This window comes from Arachis stenosperma, chromosome 5, assembly GCF_014773155.1.
Source record: "Arachis stenosperma cultivar V10309 chromosome 5, arast.V10309.gnm1.PFL2, whole genome shotgun sequence".
Lineage (NCBI taxonomy): Eukaryota > Viridiplantae > Streptophyta > Magnoliopsida > Fabales > Fabaceae > Arachis > Arachis stenosperma.
The window spans coordinates 85,242,105-85,268,385 of NC_080381.1; the positions used below are offsets into that span (position 1 = coordinate 85,242,105).

Here is a 26,281-nt window from a genome sequence, read left to right on the forward strand (position 1 = left end):
ACGGAAGTGGTTGTCAGTCACGCGCGTTCATAGGTGAGAATGATGATGAGTGTCACGGATCATCACATTCATCAAGGTGAAGTGCAATGTATATCTTGGATTAAGAATAAAATTGATTTGGATAGAAAATAATGGTAATTGCATTGAAACTTGAGGTACAGCAGAGCTCCACACCCTTAATCTATGGTGTGTAGAAACTCCACCGTTGAAAATACATAAGTGAGAGAGGTTCAGGCATGGCCGAATGGCCAGCCCCCAAAACGTGGTCACTGGATCAAAATACAATCCAGGGATCAAAACCAAGATGATAATATGATAGTAAGAGTTCTATTTATAATAAACTAGCTACTAGGGTTTATAGAAGTAAGTAATTGATGCATCAATCCACTTCCGGGGCCCACTTGGTGTATGTTTGGGCTGAGCTTGGTCTATCCACGAGCTGAGGCTTTTCTTGGAGTTGAACTCCAAGTTATAACGTGTTTTGGGCGTTCAACTCCGGATCATGACGTGTTTTTGGGCGTTTAACTCCAGACAGCAGCATGTACTTGGCGTTCAACGCCAAGTTACGTCGTCAATTTCCGAATAAAGTATGGACTATTATATATTTCTGGAAAGCTCTGGATGTCTACTTTCCAACGCCGTTGAGAGTGCGCCATTTGGAGTTCTGTAGCTCCAGAAAATCCATTTTGAGTGCAGGGAGGTCAGATTCCAACAGCATCAGCAGTCCTTTTGTCAGCCCTTTTCAGATTTTTGCTCAAGTCCCTCAATTTCAGCCAGAAATTACCTGAAATCATAGAAAAAACACATAAACTCCTAGTAAAGTCCAGAAATGTGAATTTAACATAAAAACTAATGAAAACATCCCTAAAAATAACTAGATCATACTAAAAACTAGCTAAAAACAATGCCAAAAAGCGTATAAATTATCGCTCATCACTCCACATGATCATGTACCTAATAAAACACAAAATAACAATAAAATAAAATAAAAATTAGATAAATAAAAATTGGGTTGCCTCCCAACAAGCGCTCTTTTAATGTCATTAGCTTGACAGTGGGCTCTCATGGAGCCACAAAGGTGATCAGGTCAATGTTGTAAAACTCCCAACACCAAACTTAGAGTTTGGATATGGGGTCTTAACACCAAACTTAGTGTTTGGTTGTGGCCTCCCAACACCAAACTTAGAGTTTGACTGTGGGGGCTCTGTTTGACTCTGTACTGAGATAAGCTCTTCATGCTTACTCTCTTTTGTCACAGAGGGATGGCCATGTGCCTTAAACACAAGGTAGTCCCCATTCAATTGAAGGACTAATTCACCTCTGTTGACATCTATCACAGCTCCTGCTGTGGCTAGGAAAGGTCTTCCAAGGATGATGCACTCATCCTCTTCCTTCCTAGTGTCTAAGATTATGAAATCAGCAGGGATGTAAAAGCCTTCAACCTTTACTAACACGTCCTCTGTCTTAATGACTTGTCTGCCAATTATAATGAGAACAAGGCAGGTTGTACCTCAATGATCCCCAGCTTCTCCATTACAGAGAGTGGCATAAGATTTATCCCTGACCCCATATCACATAGAGCTTTTTCAAAGGTCATGGTGCCTATGGTACAAGGTATTAGGAATTTGCCAGGATCTTGTCTCTTTTGAGGTAAAATTTGCTGAATCCAGGTATCTAGTTCACTAATGAGCAAGGGAGGATTACTTTCCCAAGTCTCATTACCAAACAGCTTGGCATTCAGCTTCATGATAGCTCCTAAATATTGAGCAACTTGCTCTCCAGTTACATCTTCATCCTCTTCTGAGGAAGAATAGTCTTCAGAGCTCATGAATGGCAGAAGGAGATTTAATGGAATCTCTATGGTCTCTCTATGAGCCTCAGATTCCTTTGGATCCTTAATAGGAAACTTCTTCTTGCTTGAGAGACGTCCCAGGAGGTCTTCCTCACTAGGATTTTCGTCCTTTTCCTCCCTTGTGCATTTGGCCATATTAATCACATCAATGGCCTTGCACTCTCCTTTTGGATTCTCTTCTGTATTGCTTGGGAGAATACTGGGAGGAGTTTCAATGACTTTCTTACTCAGCTGGCCCACTTGTGCCTCCAGATTTCTAATGGAGGACCTTGTTTCACTCATAAAACTTAAAGTGGCCTTTGACAGATCAGAGACTAAATTTGCTAAATTAGAGGGGCTCTGCTCAGAATTCTCTGTCTATTATTGAGAAGATAATGGAAAAGGTTTATTATTGCTAAGCCTGTTTCTTCCACCATTATTAAAGCCTTGTTGAGGCTTTTGTTGATCCTTCCATGAGAAATTTGGATGATTTCTCCATGATGAGTTATAGGTGTTTCCATAAGGTTCACCCATGTAATTAACCTCTGCCATTGCAGGGTTCTCAGGATCATAAGCTTCTTCAGAAGCAGCCTCTTTAGTACTGTTGGATGCATTTTGCCATCCATTCAGACTTTGAGAGATCATGTTGACTTGCTGAGTCAACACTTTGTTCTGAGCCAATATGGCATTCAGAGCATCAATTTCAAGAACTCCTTTCCTCTGAGGCGTCCCATTATTCACGAAATTCCTCTCAGAGGTGTACATGAACTGGTTGTTTGCAACCATGTCAATAAGTTCTTGAGCTTCTGCAGGTGTTTTCTTTAGGTGAATGGATCCACCTGCAGAATGGTCCAATGACATTTTCGAAAATTCAGATAGACCATAATAGAATATATCTAATATGGTCCATTCTGAAAACATGTCAGATGGACACCTTTTGGTCAGCTGCTTGTATCTTTCCCAAGCTTCATAGAGGGATTCACCATCTTTTTGTTTGAAGGTTTTAACATCTACTCTAAGCTTGCTCAGCTTTTGAGGAGGAAAGAATTTATCCAAGAAGGCCGTGACCAGCTTTTCCCAGGAGTCCAGGCTATCTTTAGGTTGTGAGTCCAACCATGTTCTAGCTCTATCTCTTACAGCAAAAGGGAAAAGCATGAGCCTGTAGACTTCAGGATCTACTCCATTAGTCTTTACAGTCTCACAAATCTGCAAGAACTCAGTTAAAAACTGATAAGGATCTTCAGATGGAAGTCCATGAAACTTGTAGTTTTGTTGCATTAAAGCAACTAGCTGAGGTTTCAGCTCAAAGTTGTTTGATCCAATGGCAGGAATAGAGATACTTCTTCCATCAAACTTGGACGTGGGTTTAGTAAAGTCACCAAGCATCCTCCTTGCATTATTATTATTTTTGGCTGCCATCTCCTTCTCTTGCTCTAATATTTCTGAAAGGTTACCTTTAGATTGTTGTAATTTAGCTTCTCTTAGTTTCCTCTTCAGAGTCCTTTCAGGTTCGGGATCAATTTCAACAAGAGTGCATTTTTCCTTGTTCCTGCTCATATAAAAGAGAAGAAAACAAGAAAAGAAGAGGAATCCTCTATGTCACAGTAAAGAGGTTCCTTATTGTTAGTAGAAGAAGAAAGGGGAGAAGAGTGAAGAAGAATGAGTTCGGATTTTTTTAGATGAAGATAGGTGAAGAGAAGTGTTAGTAAATAAATAATAGAAGAGAGAGAGGGAGATTCGAAAATTAATTTTTGAAAAGGGGTTAGTAATTTCGAAAATTAAAGATAAGATATAATTAAAATTAAAAATTAAAACAAAAAAGAATTTTTGAAAAAGAGATGAGATATTTTCTAAAATTAGAGAAGGAAAAGTAGTTAGGTGGTTTTGAAAAAGATAAAACAAACAAAGTCAAAGAGTTAGTTGAAAAAGATATTAAAATCAAATTTGAAAAGATAAGATAAGAAGTTAGATAAGATATTTTAAAATCAAATTTTTGAAAAGATAAATTTTGAAAAAGATATGATAAAAGATAAGATAAGAAGATGTGATAAAAAGAAAGTCAAAGAGTTAGTTGAAAAAGATATTAAAATCAAATTTGAAAGAAGAGATAAGAAGTTAATAAGATATTTTAAAATCAAATTTTTGAAAAGATAAATTTTGAAAAGATATGATAAAAGATAAGATAAGAAGATGTGATAAAAAGATGTGTTTGAAAAAGATTTAATTTTTAAAATTAAAATTAATTACTTAACTAAAGTAACTACAAGATATGATTCTATTTAAAGATTGAACCTTTCTTAACAAGAAAGTAACAAACTTCAAATTTTGAATCAATCACATTAATTGTTAGCTAATTTTCGAAATTTGATATAAAGATAAGAAAAAATTTGAAATATTTTGAAAAAATTTTTGAAATTTTCGAAAAAGAGGAAAATTGGAAAAGATATGATTTTTGAAAAAGATTTTAAAAGATAAGATTTTTAAATTTTGAAAATTTGACTTGACTTGTAAGAAATAACTAATTTTAAAATTTTTGATTAAGTCAACTCAAATTTTCGAAATTATGAGAAAATAAGGAAAAGATATTTTTTTGTTTTTGAATTTTAATGATGAGAGAGAAAAAACACAATATGATCCAAACATAAAATTTTGGATCAAAACACATGATGCATGCAGAACACTATGAATGTCAAGATGAACACCAAGAACACCTTGAAGATCATGATGAACATCAAGACATATTTTTGAAAAATTTTTGATGCAAAGAAAACATGCAAGACACTACACTTAGAAATCTTTAATGCATGGACTCTAACAAACGAAAAATACATGAAAAACACAAACAACACAAAACAAGAAATCATCAAGATCAAACAGAGGATTTACCAAGAACATCTTGAAGATCATGAGAACACTATGAATGCATGAATTTTCGAAAAATGCAAGAAAAATTTTTAAAACATGCAATTGACACCAAACTTAAAATTGACTCAGGACCTCAAACAAGAACACAAATATTTTTGGTTTTTATGATTTTATGAATTTTTTGTATTTTTTATTATTTTTTTTGAAAAAAATTATTAAAAACGAAAATAAAAAAAATTTGAAAAATTTTTTGAAACTTTTTGAAAAGAAAATTACCTAATATAGCACAGATGAACCGTCATTGTCTATACTCGAACAATCCCCGCAACGGCGCCAAAATTTGGTGGGCGAATTGTGATCACATCAATGTAGTATCCTTTTGTTGTTGTATGGAATAATTATAATGCTCTTTGCTATGTGTGGACACAACTCCGTCAACTTAACCAGCAAGTGTACTGGGTCATCCAAGTAATACCTTACGTGAGTAAGGGTCGATCCCACAGAGATTGTTGGTATGAAACAAGCTATGGTCATCTTGTAAATCTCAGTCAGGCGATTATAATTGATTATTAGGTTTTCGAAAAAATAAATAATAAGCAGGAATAAGATAAAGTTACTCATGTAATTCCATGGTGGGAATTTCAGATAGGTGTATGGAGATGCTGTGCTCCTCCTGAATCTCTAATTTCCTACTTCTTCCTTCTTCCTTCTCATCACTCCTTTCTATGGCAAGCTGTATGTAGGGCATCACCGTTGTCAATGGCTACATCCCATCCTCTCAGTGAAAAAGGTCCAAATGCTCTGTCACAGCACGGCTAATCATCTGTCGGTTCTCAATCAGGTTGGAATAGAATCCCTTGATTCTTTTGCGTCTGTCACTAACGCCTAGCCTTCAGGAGTTTGAAGCTCGTCACAATCATTCAATCCCAGAATCCTACTCGAAATACCATAAACAAGGTTAGACCTTCCGGATTCCAATGAATGCCGCCATCAATTCTAGCTTATACCACGAAGATTCTGATTAAGGAATCCAAGAGATATGAGCCCGGCCTAAGGTAGAACGGAAGTGGTTATCAATCACGCGCGTTCATAGGTGAGAATGATGATGAGTGTCACGGATCATCACATTCATCAAGTTGAAGTGTAACGAATATCTTAGAACAGGAATAAATGGAATTGAATAGGAAATAGTAGTAATTGTATTAAAACTTGAGGTGCATCAGAGCTCGACACCCTTAATCTATGGTGTGTAGAAACTCCACCGTTGAAAATACATAAGTGAAAGGTTCAGGCATGGCCGAATGATCAGCCCCCAAGGTCTAAGGACTAGGCGTCCAGAGATAGATAATACACTAGTAAAAAGTCCTATTTATAATAAACTAGCTACTAGGGTTTACATGAGTAAGTAATTGATGCATAAATCCACTTCCGGGGCCCACTTGGTGTATGTTTGGGCTGAGCTTGATCTATCCACGAGCTGAGGCTTCTCTTAGAGTTGAACGCCAAGTTGTAACGTGTTTTGGGCGTTCAACTCCGGGTCGTGACGTGTTTCTGGCGTTTTACTCCAGACAGCAACATGGAACTGGCGTTGAGCGCTAGTTTACGTCGTCTAATTACGAATAAAGTATGAACTATTATATATTGCTGGAAAGCTCTGGATGTCTACTTTCCAACGCCATTAATAGCGCGCCATTTGGAGTTATGTAGCTCCAGAAAATACATTTCGAGTGCAGAGAGGTCAGATTCCAACAACATCAGCAGTCCTTTGTCAGCCTCCTATCAGAGTTTTGCTCAGGTCCCTCAATTTCAGCCAAAAATTACCTGAAATTACAGAAAAACATACAAACTCATAGTAAAGTCCAGAAATGTGAATTTATCATAAAAACTAATGAAAACATCCCTAAAAGTAGCTTGAACTTACTAAAAACTACCTAAAAACAATGCCAAAAAGCGTATAAATTATCCGCTCATCAACGGCCTTCTTTGATTCGTAGGAAAGTCCTTCATAGAAAATGTGCAGTTGAACCCATTCATTGAAGATGTCCGGTGGGCACCTTCTTGTTAAGTCCTTAAATCTCTCTCAAGCCTCATAGAGAGTTTCACCATCTTGTTGTCTGAAGGTTTGTACCTCAGCTCTCAACCTGTTGATTCTTTGAGGAGGGTAGAATCTTGCCAAAAACTTGTTCACCACATCTTCCCAATTTGTTAAGCTCTCCTTCGGAAAGGATTCCAACCACTTAGATGCTTTGTCCCTGAGTGAAAAGGGAAACAAAAGAAATCTATAGACATCCAGATGAACACCATTAGACTTCACAGTGTCACATATTCTTAGGAAAGTGGTTAAATGTTGATTGGGGTCTTCTTGGGCACTTCCTCCGAATGAACAGTTGTTTTGAACAAGGGTGATGAGCTGGGGTTTTAATTCAAAGTTATTGGCATGTATGGTTGGCTTTTGGATGCTACTTCCATAATTTCTGGGGTTTGGATTGATGTAAGAGCCTAGAACTCTTCTTTCCTGCCCAGCATGATTCACAGGGCCTTCTTTGGTATGGTTGTGAGCTTCTTCTTCATGGTTGTTTTCCAAGTTCTCTTCCATGTTTGTTTCAAAGTACTCTTTCTCTTCCTTAGCACCAACAACTCTTTTCCCTCTTGCTTCCCTCCTTAATCTAAGGAAGGTCCTCTCAGGTTTGGAATCAAAGGAAGTTGAAGCTCCGCTTCTTCTCCCTGTCATACAACTAACAAAACCCACAGCAAAGAATAAAATAAAGAGATTATTCTTGTTAGAGTAGCTGTTAGTGTGAGTGATGCAAATTATCAAACATTTAGTGGGTTAGTGAGCAGAATTGGAAATAATAACAAAGAAAAAGAAAGCAACAAGGGGAGAGGAGATGAGGAAGAAAATAATTGAAACTAAAAGTAAATGACTAGGTAAAATAAACAATCAAAAGAAAATGTTCAATCTAGTGAACTTCCAACTTAATCATTGTCGATACAAAATCAATCCCCGGCAACGGCGCCATAAACTTGATGCACGAAAACTTGTCTCTCAACAAATTTCCCATCGAAAAGTATACCGAATTGTCATAAAGTAAAAACTCACAATAGAGTGAAGTCGAATCCCACAGGGATTGATTGGTCAAGCAACTTTATTTGGAAGAATGTGCTAGTTGAGCTAAACAGAAATTGAGTTGAGAATTGCAGAAAATTAAATGGCGGAAAAGTAAATAGCAGAAAATAAAGTGCAGAATCTTAGATGAAGATTTGGGGGAATGAGCATGGAAATAAATTGCAGAAAGTAAAGAGAATGGGTAAGATCAGAAATGGGGAATTCATTGGGCTCAGGAGATGTTGTATTCTCCGGATAAAAGTCATTTTCATCTCTTCCTCAGTCAAAGCATCTATTGATCTCCTTGGTAATCTTAGGTGATTGGATTCCAATTCCTTGGCAACCCAATCTCTCTAAGCTTGAACAATTGCCCAATTCCTTGATTTAATTGCTCATGGGAAGAGATAAAGTTTGGTCACTAATTATACCACATGTATTTCCAAATCAAAGTGTTGGGAGGATTACATGTCACTATATCCGCCCAGACCCCAATTTGGTCCAACATGAGAAAGCATTTCTAGCATGATCTTCTCATCCCTTTTCCAAGGCTCAGAGGAGATCCAATTATAGAGAGTTTCTTTTCCAAGACAACTAACCAATTGAATTAAGATTGAAAGCTTTCTAGTAAATCAAAAGAGAGAAAAGAAGAGGAGAATGAAAACTATAATTGATCCATCAAATTATAACAGAGCTCCTAACCCAATGAAAGGGGTTTAGTTGTTCATAGCTCTAGAAATGGAAAATGGCAGAAAAGAATACATCCTAGCTAAAAGTGCAGAAAGGTAAATATACAGAGGGTAGTTCTCGAAAGTGCCAACTTCTCTATAGTTCAAAACTACTCCTATATATACTACTTCTCTTGATCTTCTAGTGAGTCTTCAAGTCTTGGATGTGGCCTTAGATCTTGAGTTGAAGCAGTTACAACCTTTAGTGGGCTCAGCTTGCAGAAAAGTATGAACTAGGCATGGGCGTTAGTGAAGTTAACCTTAAGTGACATTGCGGGTTCGAGAACGTTAGTGGCAATCACCTTTTTCACTAACGTTCCAACCCCATATAACCCACGTTAACTCCAACGTTAGTGGCACTAACGTGACCACTAACGTTGCCTTATGAACCTTCGCAAGCGTTATTGGGACTCACCTTTCCCAATAACGTTGCCTTGTGTCCCTTGTCCCTACGTTAGAGTTCACGTTAGTGTAACTAACGTGGGTATGCCTCATCTTCGAGAGCGTTAGTGACACTTACCTTTGTCACTAATGCTCCAAGTGCCCCTACTCTCCACGTTAGAGCTCACGTTAGCTAAGTTAACGTGGCCACTAATGTGGTAGTGAATGCCATCTCCAACGTTAGTGACAAAGGTGAGTGTCACTAACGTTGGCTCATAAATCTTAGTTCCACGTTAACTTTCACGTTAGTGGTCTTAACATGACCACTAACGTGGGCAATGCTAGTTTGATCCAACGTTAGTGACAAAGGTGAGTGTCACTAACGTTGGCATTGTTCCTCTCTTCCACGTTAGAGTTCACATTAACTAAGTTAACGTGACTCTTAATGTGGCTCATTGCCAATTTTTGGAGCGTTAGTGGTGTTCACGTTTACCACTAATGCTGGAGCTCTCTTTGTCTACACGTTAACTACCACGTTAACCTAGTTAACTGATGCATGAAAACTTGTCCCACAACAAATTTCCCTTCGGCAAGTATACCGAATTATCGTCAAGTAAAACTCACAGTAGGGTGAGGTCGAATCCCACAGGGATTGATTGGTCAAGAAACTTTAGTTGAAAGAGTATGCTAGTTGAGCTAAACAGAATGTAGTTTGAGAATTGCAGAAAATTAAATGGCGGGAAAGTAAATAGCAGAAAATAAAGTGCAGAATCTTAGATGGGGATTTGGAGAAATGAGCATGTAAATAAATACAGAAAGTAAAGAGAATGGGTAAGATCAGAAATAGGGAATTCATTGGGCTCAGGAGATGTTGTATTCTCCGGATCAAATTCATTTTCATCTCTTCCTCAATCAAAGCATCTATTGATCTCATTGGCAATCTTAAGTGATTGGGTTCCAATTCCTTGGCAACCCAATCTCTCTAAGCTTGAACAATTGCTCAATTCCTTGATTTAATTGCTCATGGGAAGAGATGAAGTGTGGTCACTGATTATACCACATGTATTTCCAAATCAAAGTATTGGGAGGATTACATGTCACTATTTCCGCCCAGACCCCAATTTGGTCCAACATGAGAAAGCTTTTCTAGCATGATCTCCTCATCCCTTTTCCAAGGCGTAGAGGAGATCCAATTATGGAGAGTTTCTTTTCCAAGACAACTAACCAATTGAATTAAGATCGAAAGCTTTCTAGTAAATCAAAAGAGAGAAAAGAAGAGGAGAATGAAAACTATAATTGATCCATCAAATTACAACAGAGCTCCCTAACCCAATGAAAGGGGTTTAGTTGTTCATAGCTCTAGAAATAGAAAATGGCAGAAAAGAATACATCCTAGCTAAAAGTGCAGAAAGGTAAATATACAGAGGGTAGTTCTCGAAAGTGCCAAACTTCTCTATAGTTCAAAACTACTCCTATATATACTACTTCTCTTGATCTTCTAGTGAGTTCTTCAAGTCTTGGATGTGGGCCTTAGATCTTGAGTTGAAGCAGTTACAACCTTTAGTGGGCTCAGCTTGCAGAAAAGTATGAACTAGGCATGGGCGTTAGTGAAGTTAACCTTAAGTGACATTGCGGGTTCGAGAACGTTAGTGGCAATCACCTTTTTCACTAACGTTCTAACCCCATATAACCCACGTTAACTCCAACGTTAGTGGCACTAATGTGACCACTAACGTTTGCCTTATAAACCTTCGCAAGCATTATTAGGACTCACCTTTCCCAATAACGTTGCCTTGTGCCCCTTGTCCCTACGTTAGAGTTCACGTTAGTGTAACTAACGTGGCTCTTAACGTGGGTATGCCTCATCTTCGAGAGCGTTAGTGGCATTCACCTGTGTCACTAACGCTCCAAGTGCCCCTACTCTCCACGTTAAAGCTCACGTTAACTAAGTTAACGTGGCTACTAACGTGGTAGTGAATGCCATCTCCAACGTTAGTGACAAAGGTGACTGTCACTAACGTTGGCTCATCAATCTTAGCTTCACGTTAACTTTCACGTTAGTGGTATTAACGTGACCACTAACGTGGGCAATGCTAGTTTGATCCAACGTTAGTGACAAAGGTGAGTGTCACTAACGTTGGCATTGTTCCTCTCTTCCACGTTAGAGTTCACGTTAACTAAGTTAACGTGATTCTTAACGTTTTTCATTGCCACATTTTGGAGCATTAGTGGTGTTCACATTTACCACTAACGTTGGAGCTTTCTTTGTCTCCATGTTAACTACCACGTTAACCTCGTTAACGTGGCAATTAACGTGGGCTTATGATGCCTTCGCAGGCGTTATTGGTGATCACTTTTCTCATTAACGTTGCAAGCTCTTCCCCATTCCACATTAGTGGTCACGTTAACTAGGTTAACGTGGCTACTAACGTCGTTCTTCCTTGTTTCCTTTGTCCTGAAATCAAGCAAATAAAGTGCATCAAAGCTCTAGTCAAAGTCATGAGATTATTGATGAGCGGATAATTTGTACGCTTTTTGGCATTGTTTTTAGTATGTTTCTAGTAGGATTTAGTTAGTTTTTAGTATATTTTTATTAGTTTTTAGTTAAAATTCACTTTTCTGGACTTTACTATGAGTTTGTGTGTTTTTCTGTGATTTCAGGTATTTTCTGGCTGAAATTGAGGGACCTGAGCAAAAATCTGATTCAGAGACTGAAAAGGACTGCAGATGCTGTTGGATTCTGACCTCCCTGCACTCGAAGTGGATTTTCTGGAGCTACAGAAGCCCAATTGGCGCGCTCTTAACGGCGTTGGAAAGTAGACATCCTGGGCTTTCCATAAATATATGATAGTCCATACTTTGTCCAAGATTTGATGGCCCAAACTGGCGTTCAAAGTCACCTTCAGAATTCCCATCGTTAAACGCCGGAACTGGCACCAAAGTGGGAGTTAAACGCCCAAACTGGCACAAAAGCTGGCGTTTAACTCCAAGAGAAGTCTCTACACGAAAATGCTTCAATGCTCAGCCCAAGCACACACCAAGTGGGCCCGGAAGTGGAGTTTTATGTCTTTTACTCATCTTTGTAATTCTTAAGCTACTAGTTCCCTATAAATAGGACCTTTTACTATTGTATTTTCATCTTTGGACATCTAGTTCTTAGATTATTGGGAGGCTGGCCTCACGGCCATGCCTAGACCTTGTTCTTATGTATTTTCAAACGGTGGAGTTCTACACACCATAGATTAAGGTGTGGAGCTCTGCTGTACCTCGAGTATTAATGCAATTACTATTGTTCTTCTATTCAATTCCGCTTGTTCTTTGTCCAAGATATCACTTGTTCTTCAACTTGATGAATGTGATGATCCGTGACACTCATCATCATTCTCACCTATGAACAAGGTGACTGACAACCACTTTTGTTCTACAAGCAACCAAGGCTCTAGTGAATATCTCTTGGATTCTTTAACCGGAATCTTCGTGGTATAGGCAAGAACTGATGGCGGCATTTAAGAGAATCCGGAAGGTCTAAACCTTGTCTGTGGTATTCTGAGTAGGATTCAATGATTGAATGACTGTGACGTGCTTCAAACTCCTAGCAGGCGGGGCGTTAGTGACAGACGCAAAAGAATCACTGGATTCTATTCCGGCCTGACCGAGAACCGACAGCTGATTAGCCATATGCTGTGACAGAGCATAGGAACATTTTCACTGAGAGGATGGGAGGTAGCCACTGACAATGGTGAAACCCTTGCATAAGCTGGCCATGGAAAGGAGTAAGAAGGATTGGATGAAGACAGTAAGAAAGCAGAGAGACGGAAGGGAAGGCATCTTCATACGCTTATCTGAAGTTCCTACCAATGAATTACATAAGTACCTCTATCTTTATCTTTATGCTTTATTCGTACATCACTATACCCATTTGAGTCTGCCTGACTAAGATTTACAAGGTGACCATAGCTTGCTTCATACCAACAATCTCCGTGGGATCGACCCTTACTCACGTAAGGTATTACTTGGATGACCCAGTGCACTTGCTGGTTAGTTGTGCGAAGTTGTAGTGATCACAATTTCGTGCATCAAGTTTTTGGCGCCGTTGCCGGGGATTGTTTCGAGTATGGACAACTGACGGTTCATCTTGTTGCTTAGATTAGGTATTTTTCAGAGTTCTTAAGAATGAATTCTAGTGTTTCAAGGTGATGTTCTTATCATCACCAAAGCTGATTGATTATCATCAATTTAGCTCTTGAATGCAATGTCCTGCTAAAGCTTGGCTATCCATGTCTAATTCCTTTAGACTAAAGCTTTAGAATAACATTGCATGATTCCTGGAATTCTCATTAAGAATTTTGATACCTTTATTTTCTTTTTCACTTAATTTTCGAAAAATCCAAAAAAATTACAAAATCATAAAAACCAAAAATATTTTTATGTTTCTTGTTTGAGTCCAGTGTCTCATTTTAAGTTTGGTGTCTTGCATGCATTGTTTATTTGATCTTGGTTCTATTTTCAAGTCAATAATACAGGGAACTGAAGATTCAGTACATGCAGCAGAGGAATTATACAGAAAAAGCTGGGCGTTCAAAATGCCCAGTGAAGAAGGCAGACTGGCGTTTAAACGCCAGCCAGGGTGCCTGGCTGGGCGTTTAACGCCCAAAAGGGTAGTGCATTGGGCGTTAAACGCAAGAATGTGCACCATTCTGGGCGTTTAACGCCAGGATGGCACAAGAGGGAAGATTTTGTTTTCAAATCAAATTTTTTTTTAAAGTTTTTCAAAATCAAATCTTTTTCGAATCATATCTTTTCAATCAAATCTTTTTCAAATCAATTTCTTTCCTTTTTCAAAGATACTTGCTAACAATTAATGATTTGATTGAACATTTCAAGTATGTTGCCTTTTCTGTTGAGAAAGGTTTAATGTTTGAATCATATCTTTTCTTGTTAGGCAAGTCATTAATTTTTAAAATCAAATCTTTTTAAATTGTTTTTCAAATCATATCTTTTCAATCATATCTTTTTAAAACCATAACTTTTCAATCATATCTTTTTAATCACATCTTTTTCAAAAAAGTTTTCAATCATATCTTCTTCAAAATCTTTTTCAAAATGATTTTAAAATCTTTTTTTTATTTTCGAAAAACTCTTCCTCTCTTTTCACATCCTTCTATTTATGGAGTACCACTCCTCCTCAATGCACAATTCGAACTCTATCTCACTAAGTTCAAATTCTTCTACCTCTTTCTTCTACTTTTCTGTTCCTCTGACACCTCAAGGAATCTCTATACTGTGACATAGAGGATTCCATCTTTTCTTGTTCTCTTCTCTTTCATATGAGCAGGAACAAAGACAAAAGCATTCTTGTTGAGGCTGACCCTGAACCTGAAAGGACCTTGAAGCGAAAGCTAAGAGAAGCTAAAGCACAACTCTCTGTAAAGGACCTAACAGATTTCTTCAAAGAAGAAGAACCCATGGCAGCCAAAAACAACAACAATGCAAGGAAGGTGCTGGGTGACTTTACTGCATCTACTCCCGACTTCTATGGGAGAAGCATCTCTATCCCTGCCATTGGAGCAAACAACTTTGAGCTTAAGCCTCAATTAGTTTCTCTAATGCAACAGAATTGCAAGTTCTATGAACTTCCATTGGAAGATCTTCATCAGTTTTTAGCTGAATTCTTGCAAATCTGTGACATTGTCAAGACTAATGGGGTTGACCCTGAGGTCTACAGACTTATGCTATTCCCTTTTGCTGTAAGAGACAGAGTTAGGATATGGTTGGACTCACAACCTAAAGAAAGCCTGAACTCTTGGGAAAAGCTAGTCAATGCCTTCTTGGCAAAGTTCTTTCCACCTCAAAAATTGAGTAAGCTTAGAGTGGAAGTCCAAACCTTCAGACAGAAGGAAGGAGAATCCCTCTATGAAGCCTGGGAAAGATACAAACAATTAATCAGAAAGTGTCCCTCTGACATGCTTTTTGAATGGAGCATCATAGGTATTTTCTATGATGGTCTCTCTGAACTATCCAAGATGTCTTTGGATAGCTCTGCTGGAGGATCTCTTTATCTGAAGAAGACGCCTACAGAAGCTCAAGAATTAATTGAAATGGTTGCAAATAACCAATTCATGTACACTTCTGAAAGGAATCCTGTGAACAATGGGACAAATCAGAAGAAAGGAGTTCTTGAGATTGATACTCTGAATGCCATTCTGGCTCATAACAAAATATTGACTCAGCAAGTCAATTTGATTTCTCAAAGTCTGTCTGGAATGCAAAATGCACCAGGCAGTACTAAGGATGCTTCATCTGAAGAAGAAGCTTATGATCCTGAGAACCCTTCAATGGAAGAGGTGAATTACATGGGAGAACCCTATGGAAACACCTATAATTCTTCATGGAGAAATCATCCAAATCTCTCATGGAAGGATCAACAGAGACCTCAACAAGGTTTCAATAATGGTGGAAGAAATAGGTTTAGCAATGGCAAGCCTTTTCCATCATCTTCTCAGCAACAGACAAAGAATTCTAAGCAGAACCACTCTGACTTAGCAACCATGGTCTCTGATCTAATCAAAACCACTCAAAGTTTCATGAATGAAACAAGGTCCTCCATTAGAAACTTGGAAGCATAAGTGGGACAGCTGAGCAAGAAAATTACTGAACTCCCTCCTAGTACTCTTCCAAGCAATACAGAAGAAAATCCAAAAGGAGAGTGCAAGGCCATCAACATGGCCGAATTTGGAGAGGAGGAAGAGGCAGTGAACGCCGCTGAGGAAGACCTCAATGGGCGTCCACTGGCCTCCAATGAGTTCCCTAATGAGGAACCATGGGAATCTGAGGCTCAAAATGAGACCATAGAGATTCCATTGGACTTACTTTTGCCTTTCATGAGCTCTGATGAGTATTCTTCCTCTGAAGAGGATGAGTATGTCACTGAAGAGCAAGTTGCTAAATACCTTGGAGCAATCATGAAGCTAAATGACAAGTTATTTGGTAATGAGACTTGGGAGGATGAACCTCCTTTGCTCACCAAAGAAATGGATGACTTGTCTAGGCAGAAATTACCTCAAAAGAGACAAGATCCAGGGAAGTTTTCAATACCTTGTACCATAGGCACCATGACCTTCAAGAAGGCTCTGTGTGACTTAGGGTCAAGTGTAAACCTCATGTCTCTCTCTGTAATGGAGAAACTAGGGATCTTTGAGGTACAAGCTGCAAGAATCTCACTAGAGATGGCAGACAATTCAAAGAAACAAGCTTATGGACTTGTAGAGGATGTTCTGGTAAAGGTTGAAGACCATTACATCCCTGTTGATTTCATAGTCCTAGAGACTGGGAGGAGCATGGATGAATCTATCATCCTTGGCAGACCCTTCCTAGCCACAGCAAAGGCTGTGATTAATGTTGACAGAGGAGAATTGATCATTCAAGTGAATGAAGAATCCTTTGTGTTTAAGACTCAAGGATATCCCTCTGTCACCATGGAGAGGAAGCATGAAGAGCTTCTCTCAAAACAGAGCCAAACAGAGCCCCCATAGTCAAACTCTAAGTTTGGTGTTGGGAGGCCACAACCAAATTCTAAGTTTGGTGTTGAACCCCCGCATTCAAACTCTAAGTTTGGTGTTGGGAGGTTCCAACATTGCTCTGAGTATCTGTGAGGCTCATGAGAGCCCTATGTCAAGCTACTGACATTAAAGAAGCGCTTGTTGGGAGGCAACCCAATGTTATATTTTATCTATTTTCCTTTGTTATTTTATGTTTTCTGTAGGTTGATGATCATGAGAAGTCACAAAATCAATTGAAAAAGCAAAAATAGAATGAAAAACAGAAAGAAAAACAGCACACCCTGGAGGAGAACTTACTGGCGTTTAAACGCCAGTAAGGCTAGCAGATGGGCGTTTAACGCCCAGTCTGGCACCATTCTGGGCGTTTAACGCCAGAAAGGGGCACCAAACTGGCGTTAAACGCCAGAAAAGGGCAAGCACTTAGCGTTAAACGCCAGAAATGGGTGTTTAACGCCAGAATTGGCTCAGAATGCATTTTTGCACGGCATTTGGTGCAGGGATGACTTTTCCTTGACACCTCAGGATCTGTGGACCCCACAGGATCCCCACCAACCCCACCACCCTCTTTCTTCTTCACCCATTCACCAATCACCTCAATACCTCTTCCCCAAAAACCCTTCACCTATCAAATCCCATCTTTTTCTTCACCACTCACATCCATCCTTCATAAAACCCCACCTACCTCACCATTCAAATTCAAACCACTTTTCCTCCCAAACCCACCCTCCCATAGCTGAACCCCATCCTTCTCCTCCCCCTATATAAACCCATCTTCACTCCTTCATTTTCACACAACCTAAACACTACTTCTCCCCCTTTGGCCGAAACATAAGCCTCCTCCATCTCCTCCATTTTCTTCTTCTTCTACTCTTTTCTTTCTTCTTTTGCTCGAGGACGAGCAAACCTTTTATGTTTGGTGTGGTAAAAGCATTGCTTTTTGTTTTTCCATAACCATTTATGGCATCCAAGGCCGGAGAAACCTCTAGAAAGAGGAAAGGGAAGGCAAAAGCTTCCACATCCGAGTCATGGGAGATGGAGAAATTCATCTCAAGGGTGCATCAAGACCACTTCTATGATGTGGCCATGAAGAAGGTGATCCCTGAGATCCCTTTCAAACTCAAAAAGGGTCAACTTTGATCAAAGGTTAGACCAAGTCCTCACAGTCATTTGTGAAGAGGGCGCCCAATGGAAGAGAGATTCAAGAGGGAAGCCAGTTCAACTAAGAAGGCATGACCTCAAGCCTGTGGCTAAGGGATGGTTGGAGTTTATCCAACGCTCAATCATTCCCACTAGCAACCGGTCCGAAGTTACTCTAGACCGGGCCATCATGATTCATAGTATCATGATTGGAGAAGAAATAGAAGTTCATGAGGTTATAACCCAAGAACTTTATAAGGTGGCGGACAAGTCCTCTACCTTGGCAAGGTTAGCCTTTCCTCATCTCATTTGTCACCTCTGTTATTCAGTTGGAATTGACATAGAGGGAGACATCATCATTGATGAAGACAAGCCCATCACTAAGAAAAGGATGGAGCAAACAAGAGATCCCACTTATCATGAAGTCCCTGAGATACCTCAAGGGATGCACTTTCCTCCACAAAACTATTGGGAGCAAATCAACACCTCCCTAGGAGAATTGAGTTTCAATATGGGACAACTAAGGGTGGAGCACCAAGAACATTCCATCCTCCTCCATGAAATTAGAGAAGATCAAAGAATCATGAGAGAGGAGCAACAAAGGCAAGGAAGAGACATTGAGGAGCTCAAGCACTCCATAAGACCTTCAAGAGGAAGAACAAGCCGCCATCACTAAGGTGGACCCGTTCTTTAATCTTCTTGTTCTTTATTTTTCTGTTTTTCAAAAATTATGCTCTGTGGTTATCTATGTTTGTGTCTTATTACATGATCATTAGTGTCTTAGTGTCTATGCCTTAAAGTTATGAATGTCCTATGAATCCATCACCTTTCTTAAATGAAAAATGTTCTTAACTGAAAAAGAGAAGAATTGCATGAATTTCAGATTTTATAACAGATTAATTATTTTGATGTGGTGGCAACACTTTTGTTCTCTGAATGTATGCGTGAACAGTGCATATGTGTTTTGAATTTGTGGTTCATGAATGTTAAAATTATTGGCTCTTGAAAGAATGATGAAAAAGGAGACATGTTACTGAGGATCTGAAAAATCATAAAAAAATGATTCTTGAAGCAAGAAAAAGCAGTGAATACAAAAAAAAAGAGAGAAGAAGCGAAAAAAAAGAGAAAAAGAACGAAAAAAAAGGAGAAAGAGAAAAAGAAAGAAAAAGAAAGAAATAAGAGTTGTGATCCAAGGCAAAAAGAGTGTGCTTAAGAACCCTGGACACCTCTAATTGGGGACTCTAGCAAAGCTGAGTCACAATCTGAAAAGGTTCACCCAATTATGTGTCTGTGGCATGTATGTATCCGGTGGTAATACTGGAAGACAGAGTGCTTTGGGCCACGGCCAAGACTCATAAAGTAGCTGTGTTCAAGAATCATCATACTTAACTAGGAGAATCAATAACACTATCTGGATTCTGAGTTCCTATAGAAGCCAATCATTCTGAATTTCAAAGGATAGAGTGAGATGCCAAAACTGTTCAGAGGCAAAAAGCTAAAAGCCCTGCTCATCTAATTATACTGATCTTCATAGATATTTTGGAATTCATTGCATATTTCTTTTTATCTTATTTGATTTTCAGTTGCTTGGGGACAAGCAACAATTTAAGTTTGGTGTTGTGATGAGCGGATAATTTGTACGCTTTTTGGCATTGTTTTTAGTATGTTTCTAGTAGGATTTAGTTAGTTTTTAGTATATTTTTATTAGTTTTTAGTTAAAATTCACTTTTCTGGACTTTACTATGAGTTTGTGTGTTTTTCTGTGATTTCAGGTATTTTCTGGCTGAAATTGAGGGACCTGAGCAAAAATCTGATTCAGAGACTGAAAAGGACTGCAGATGCTGTTGGATTCTGACCTCCCTGCACTCGAAGTGGATTTTCTGGAGCTACAGAAGCCCAATTGGCGCGCTCTCAACGGCGTTGGAAAGTAGACATCCTGGGCTTTCCAGAAATATATGATAGTCCATACTTTGTCCAAGATTTGATGGCCCAAACTGGCGTTCAAAGTCACCTTCAGAATTCCCATCGTTAAACGCCGGAACTGGCACCAAAGTGGGAGTTAAACGCCCAAACTGGCACAAAAGCTGGCGTTTAACTCCAAGAGAAGTCTCTACACGAAAATGCTTCAATGCTCAGCCCAAGCACACACCAAGTGGGCCCGGAAGTGGAGTTTTATGTCTTTTACTCATCTTTGTAATTCTTAAGCTACTAGTTCCCTATAAATAGGACCTTTTACTATTGTATTTTCATCTTTGGACATCTAGTTCTTAGATCATTGGGAGGCTGGCCTCACGGCCATGCCTAGACCTTGTTCTTATGTATTTTCAACGGTGGAGTTTCTACACACCATAGATTAAGGTGTGGAGCTCTGCTGTACCTCGAGTATTAATGCAATTACTATTGTTCTTCTATTCAATTCCGCTTGTTCTTTGTCCAAGATATCACTTGTTCTTCAACTTGATGAATGTGATGATCCGTGACACTCATCATCATTCTCACCTATGAACAAGGTGACTGACAACCACTTTTGTTCTACAAGCAACCAAGGCTCTAGTGAATATCTCTTGGATTCTTTAACCGTAATCTTCGTGGTATAGGCAAGAACTGATGGTGGCATTCAAGAGAATCCGGAAGGTCTAAACCTTGTCTGTGGTATTCTGAGTAGGATTCAATGATTGAATGATTGTGACGTGCTTCAAACTCCTAGCAGGCGGGGCGTTAGTGACAGACGCAAAAGAATCACTGGATTCTATTCCGGCCTGACCGAGAACCGACAGCTGATTAGCCATATGCTGTGACAGAGCATAGGAACATTTTCACTGAGAGGATGGGAGGTAGCCACTGACAACGGTGAAACCCTTGCATAAGCTTGCCATGGAAAGGAGTAAGAAGGATTGGATGAAGACAGTAAGAAAGCAGAGAGACGGAAGGGAAGGCATCTTCATACGCTTATCTGAAGTTCCTACCAATGAATTACATAAGTACCTCTATCTTTATCTTTATGCTTTATTCGTACATCACTATACCCATTTGAGTCTGCCTGACTAAGATTTACAAGGTGACCATAGCTTGCTTCATACCAACAATCTCCGTGGGATCGACCCTTACTCACGTAAGGTATTACTTGGACGACCCAGTGCACTTGCTGGTTAGTTGTGCGAAGTTGTAGTGATCACAATTTCGCGCACCAATTATGCATAATCAATTTGTCATTCAATTCTTGCAGAATTCTCATAAAATCATGTGAAATTCACAATAGTTGCTTGAATCAAGGTGTGAGTGTATTTTCATCCAAAACTTGCCTTATTCTCTAAGAAAATGCATGAAACTACCTTAAAACAGTAACGAAAAGGTCAGTGAAACTGGCCTAGATGCCCTGGCATCACAACACCAAACTTAAAGCTTGCTTGTCCCTAAGCAAGTACTGGAACATAGGAATAATGAATGAAAGAACAAGATGAACAATATAAAAGTAAAATTCCTGGTTTATGGGGTTTCATGCATAGCAACTTAGATTCATTCCTTTACCAGGTTTCAGGCCTTTATCATGCCCTTGAATACTTACTTACTTACATCCCTTGAGACTTCCTAGTTGTTGATCCTTCCTTCTTTTGTTTTCTCAAGATTTATTGCATTATTCTTTTGGCTAAGTGCTTTGTAAGAGGGCGACTCTTTATGATAAGCTTTCAGTCAACACTCCCGAACCAGTTGGTTCAAGGTGCTAGGTGTTAAGACACCCTTAAGGACTTACTCCCTCAAGTCTCTTTCCCTCAAACATACACACCACAGGCACATGGTTTGTTATTTTTCTTTTTTGAGACCTTGGTGTCCAGCACCTCTTTGGGTTACTAAGTGTTCTGTAGCAAGGGTCACTCTTGATAGTTGACTTTCAGCTGATAATCCCGGATTAGTTAATCCAAGTTACCAAGTGATGAGGCACCCCTATGAGCTTATTCATCCAAGCATATCCCTTGCACATGAACACCACAGACACATGCCTCAATCTTAAAACCCTTTGTGCCTAGCATTGTTTCTTATTGTGTTTCTTTCCTTTTCACTTTTATTGCTCTTTCTCTTTTCTTATTGGGATCTTATTATTTAGTTAGTCTCATAGGATGTATTTCAAGCATATGATTTAGGATAGATAGTTGCCTTCTTTCCTTGTTGGTGAACCAACTTAGCTAACTAATCACCCTACCACAAATATTCAGGATTCACTTCACAAAATAACTCTACTCTTGTTCTTATCATAGCATTTTCTTTTTGATTAACTTGAAGGACAGGCATACAAGTATGCAAGATGAAGATGAAAGCTAGGGACCTAGACTAGTGAGCATGGACCTAAGCAACAAGATCTTATAGCATATTTGAAAATTCCTAAATTACTGTGGAAGCATGTTCTATTTTATACATGATTTTCCTTATTTAAAGCTTTGAAAAAGATCGAACTAAGAAGGAACTCCACCACCTTTTATTCTTGGGTATGCCTATGTTCCTCTGCTTCCTTGTCTTCTTTTTGTCCACTTTGTCCACTTGTGCTTCCTCTTATCCGATTCATTCTGGCTATTTTCCAATCTTCCAGTGCCTTCCTTACTGACTCATGACTCTTTTCGGCTCTTTCGCGTTCCACTCGTGCTAATTCATCCTTTACATCCTCATATTTTGTGATCCCAAGATGCAATACAGGTAGTTGTCCAACCAAGTACCCAAGCCTGGCTTGGGTATTTACATGATATCCAATTTCACTCATGTAAACTCCTTCCGAAAATGCTCTATATTCATCGAAAAGATCTACCTGTTCTCTTTGTTTCCTATGCATCTCATGAATGTGTGCACCTTGATGTGCTTGGATGTTGATCAGCTTTTGGATGGCTTCTTGTTGTTGATCTTGCTTTTGGTCCAGGTTATGGAAAGACTCACTCCATTGTCTCTCTTGTTCCAATTACTGTTTCATCAACTATTTTTGCCATTCCCCTTGCTGATTCATCCATCTAGAGAGTAATTCTTCTTGACGGTCCATTATTTGCATTTGAAGCTCCTTTTGTGCACCTTGATTCTCCATGTATTGCCTAGATAAGGTATCAATAGCCTCTTGTAATTGGTGCATGCCTAAGGTGGTTGGGGCTTGCTCCCGTGGATGTTGTCTTTCTTCAGCTTGATGGGCTGGCCTCTTTCTTACCCTTCGTTGAGGTGGGGGAGTTGTGGCAGCATGCATCCGACGATAAGTGATTGGAAGGCCAACCTTTATCCACTCGGGGTTTCCATCCTCGAACACCACCCTAGCCTTGTTGCAAAGACGGAGAATAGTGCTGGGATAACCCAACCTTCCTCCAGAATCACTCTTCTCAGCAAGCTTCTGAATGCCTTGGGCTATGAGTTCATGAACCTTGATTTCTCCTCCGTTCATTATGCATTGCACCATTGTTGCTCTCTTAAGGTTTACCTCTGAGTTATTTTCGGCTGGGAGGATGGATCTCCTTACAATTTCAAACCAACCCTTAGCCTCAGGAAGGAGGTCTCCTCTTTTTATAAATCTGGGTTTTCCATTGGGGTCTCTGTCCCAATCTGCTCTTTGCACACAGATATCTTTTATAATCTGGTCGTGGTTGGGGTTGTTATCCATTCTTGAGTGATAGCTCTCTTCTGTAAAGGGTATGTTTCACAGCTTTAGCACTCTCATGATGCTCATGGGACTAAAATCCACAATGACCCCTCTCACAAAACTTGTGTAGGATTCATCTGCCTTATCATGTCTAACTGCATTTGCATAAAACTCTCTTACCAGAGTTGCGTTCACCCTTGTAATCGGATCGGTGAAGAGTTCCCATCGACGTTTTTCCACCTTCTCTGTAATTTCCGGGAATTCAGTTTGTGTGACTTGAAAGCCTAATTCATATATGATTTCTTTGTCAGCCATCCACCCAAATTGTAGTGCATGGTAAAAGGTTCTAAATTTTTTTCATCAAAAGGAGGCTGCTCCATAGGTTCTTTCCCTTTTCGTCTCTTGGAGCTTGATGATGCCATGCAAGATAGTTGATGTGTTTGTTACTCACAAGACGGCTAGAAGGGTGTGTATGAGAATTTTGGTGGATGATGAAATGTGTGTGTCCGAGAGACGGAAGGGAGAGGAATGAGAGTAGGAAGTATGTACGGAGAGGTTGTAGAGTGGGGATCATTTATATAAAAGCGTGATGGGTATTTGAAAGGTGTGGATTGATGGCTGGTGCACGAAATTGCAATCACACTTTTGCAATCCCGCACAACTAACCAGCAAGTGCACTGGGTCGTCCAAGTAATACCTTACGTGAGTAAGGGTCGATCCCACGGAGATTGTCAGCTTGAAGCAAGCTATGGTTATCTTGTAACTCTTAGTCAGGAGATCAATAATTATCAGGTTTAATTGTGAAAAGTAGAAGAACATGAAATAAATACTTGTTTTGCAGTAATGGAGAACAGGTTGAGCTTTTGGGGATGCTCTATCTTCTAAATCTCTGCTTTCCTACTGTCTTCTTCTTCAAGCACGCAGGGCTCCTTCCATGGCAAGCTGTATGTAGGGTTTCACCGTTGTCAATGGCTACCTCCCATCCTCTCAGTGAAAATGTTCAACGCGCTCTGTCACAGCACGGCTATTCATCTGTCGGTTCTCAATCAGGTCGGAATAGAATCCAGTGATTCTTTTGCATCTGTCACTAACCCCCAGCCTTCAGGAGTTTGAAGCTCGTCACAGTCATTCAATCCTTGAATCCTACTCAGAATACCACAGACAATGTTTAGACCTTCCGGATTCTCTTGAATGCCGCCATCAATTCTAGCTTATACCACGAAGATTCTGATTAAGGAATCCAAGAGATATCTACTCAATCTAAGGTAGAACGGAGGTGGTTGTCAAACACACGTTCATAGGTGAGAATGATGATGAGTGTCACGGATCATCACATTCATCAAGTTTAGGAACAAGTGATATCTTAGAATAGAAGCAAGCATGATTGAATGAAAAACAGTAGTAATTGCATTAATCCATCAAGACACAGCATAGCTCCTCACCCCCAACCATGGGGTTTAGAGACTCATGCCGTAGAAGATACAATAAGAAACGTGTAAAGTGTCATGAGGTAAAGATACAATATCAAAAGGTCCTATTAATAGTGAACTAGTAACCTAGGATTTACAAAAATGAGTAAATGACGTAAAAATCCACTTTCGGGGTCCACTTGTGTGTGCTTGGGCTGAGCGTTGAAGCTTTCATGTGTAGACACTTTTTCTGGAGTTAAACGCCAGCTTTTATGCCAGTTTGGGCGTTTAACTCCAATTTTTGTGCCAGTTCCAGCGTTAAACGCCGGAAATTCTGAAGCTGATTTGCAACGCCAATTTGGGCCATCAAATCTCGGACAAAGTATAAACTATTATACATTGCTGGAAAGCCCAGGATGTCTACTTTCCAACGCACTTGAGAGCGCGCCAATTGGACTTCTGTAGCTCCAGAAAATCCACTTCGAGTGCAGGGAGGTCAGAATCCAACAGCATCTGCAGTCCTTTTCAGCCTCTAAATCAGATTTTTGCTCAGATCCCTCAATTTCTGCCAGAAAATACCTGAAATCACAGAAAAACACACAAACTCATAGTAAAGCCCAGAAAAGTGAATTTTAACTAAAAACTAATAAAAGTATAATAAAAACTAACTAAAATATACTAAAAACATACTAAAAATAATGCCAAAAAGCATATAAATTATCCGCTCATCACAACACCAAACTTAAATTGTTGCTTGTCCCCAAGCAACTGAAAATCAAAATAGAATAAAAAGAAGAGAATATACTATAGACTCCAAAATTTCAAAGAAACTTGGCTCCAATTAGATGAGCGGAACTAGTAGCTTTTTGCTTCTGAACAGTTTTGGCATCTCACTTTATCCTTTGAAGTTTAGAATGATTGGCATCTATAGGAACTCAGGACTCAGATAGTGTTATTGATTCTCCTAGTTAAGTATGATGATTCTTGAACATAGCTACTTTATGAGTCTTGGCTGTGGCCCAAAGCACTCTGTCTTCCAATATTACCATCGGATACATACATGCCACAGACACATGACTGGGTGAACCTTTTCAGATTGTGACTCAGCTTTGCTAGAGTCCCCAATCAGAGGTGTCCATGGTTCTTAAGCACACTCTTTTGCTTTGGATCACAACTTCATATATATATATATATATATATATATATATATATATATATATATATATATATATATATTTTTTTTTTTTTGAATTCACTGCTTTTTCTTGCCTCAAGAATCAATTTGATGATTTTTCAGATCCTCAATAACATTTCTCCTTTTCCATCATTCTTTCAAGAGCCAACAATTTTAACATTCTTAAAACAACAAATTCAAAAGACATATGCACTGTTCAAGCATTCATTCAGAAAACAAAAGGTATTGTCACCACATCAAACTAATTCAACTAGTTTCAAAGATGAATTCAAAATCCTGTACTTCTTGTTCTTTTGTGATTAAAGCATTTTTCATTTAAGAGAGGTGATGGATTAATAGGACATTCATAGCTTTAAGACATGAACCTTAAATTTTTTTTAATCATGAATTAAGAACAAGACTCAAAAATAGGTATAAGATAAGACTAATAGTAATAGAAGACAAAAATTTAAATAGACTCCTAATGATAGA

The 26,281-nt window shown here is 39.1% G+C and overlaps 2 non-coding genes across 2 annotated transcripts; both read left to right on the forward strand.

The window, feature by feature from the left end:
* Positions 1-2,750: 2,750 nt before the first annotated feature.
* On the forward strand, positions 2,751-2,854 carry LOC130983865 (small nucleolar RNA R71). Its single transcript, XR_009087836.1, has one exon. It is a non-coding gene; the product is annotated as a small nucleolar RNA R71 (small nucleolar RNA).
* Positions 2,855-6,732: 3,878 nt separating this feature from the next.
* Positions 6,733-6,839, forward strand: LOC130984513 (small nucleolar RNA R71). Its single transcript, XR_009088447.1, has one exon. It is a non-coding gene; the product is annotated as a small nucleolar RNA R71 (small nucleolar RNA).
* The last annotated feature ends 19,442 nt before the right edge of the window (positions 6,840-26,281 follow it).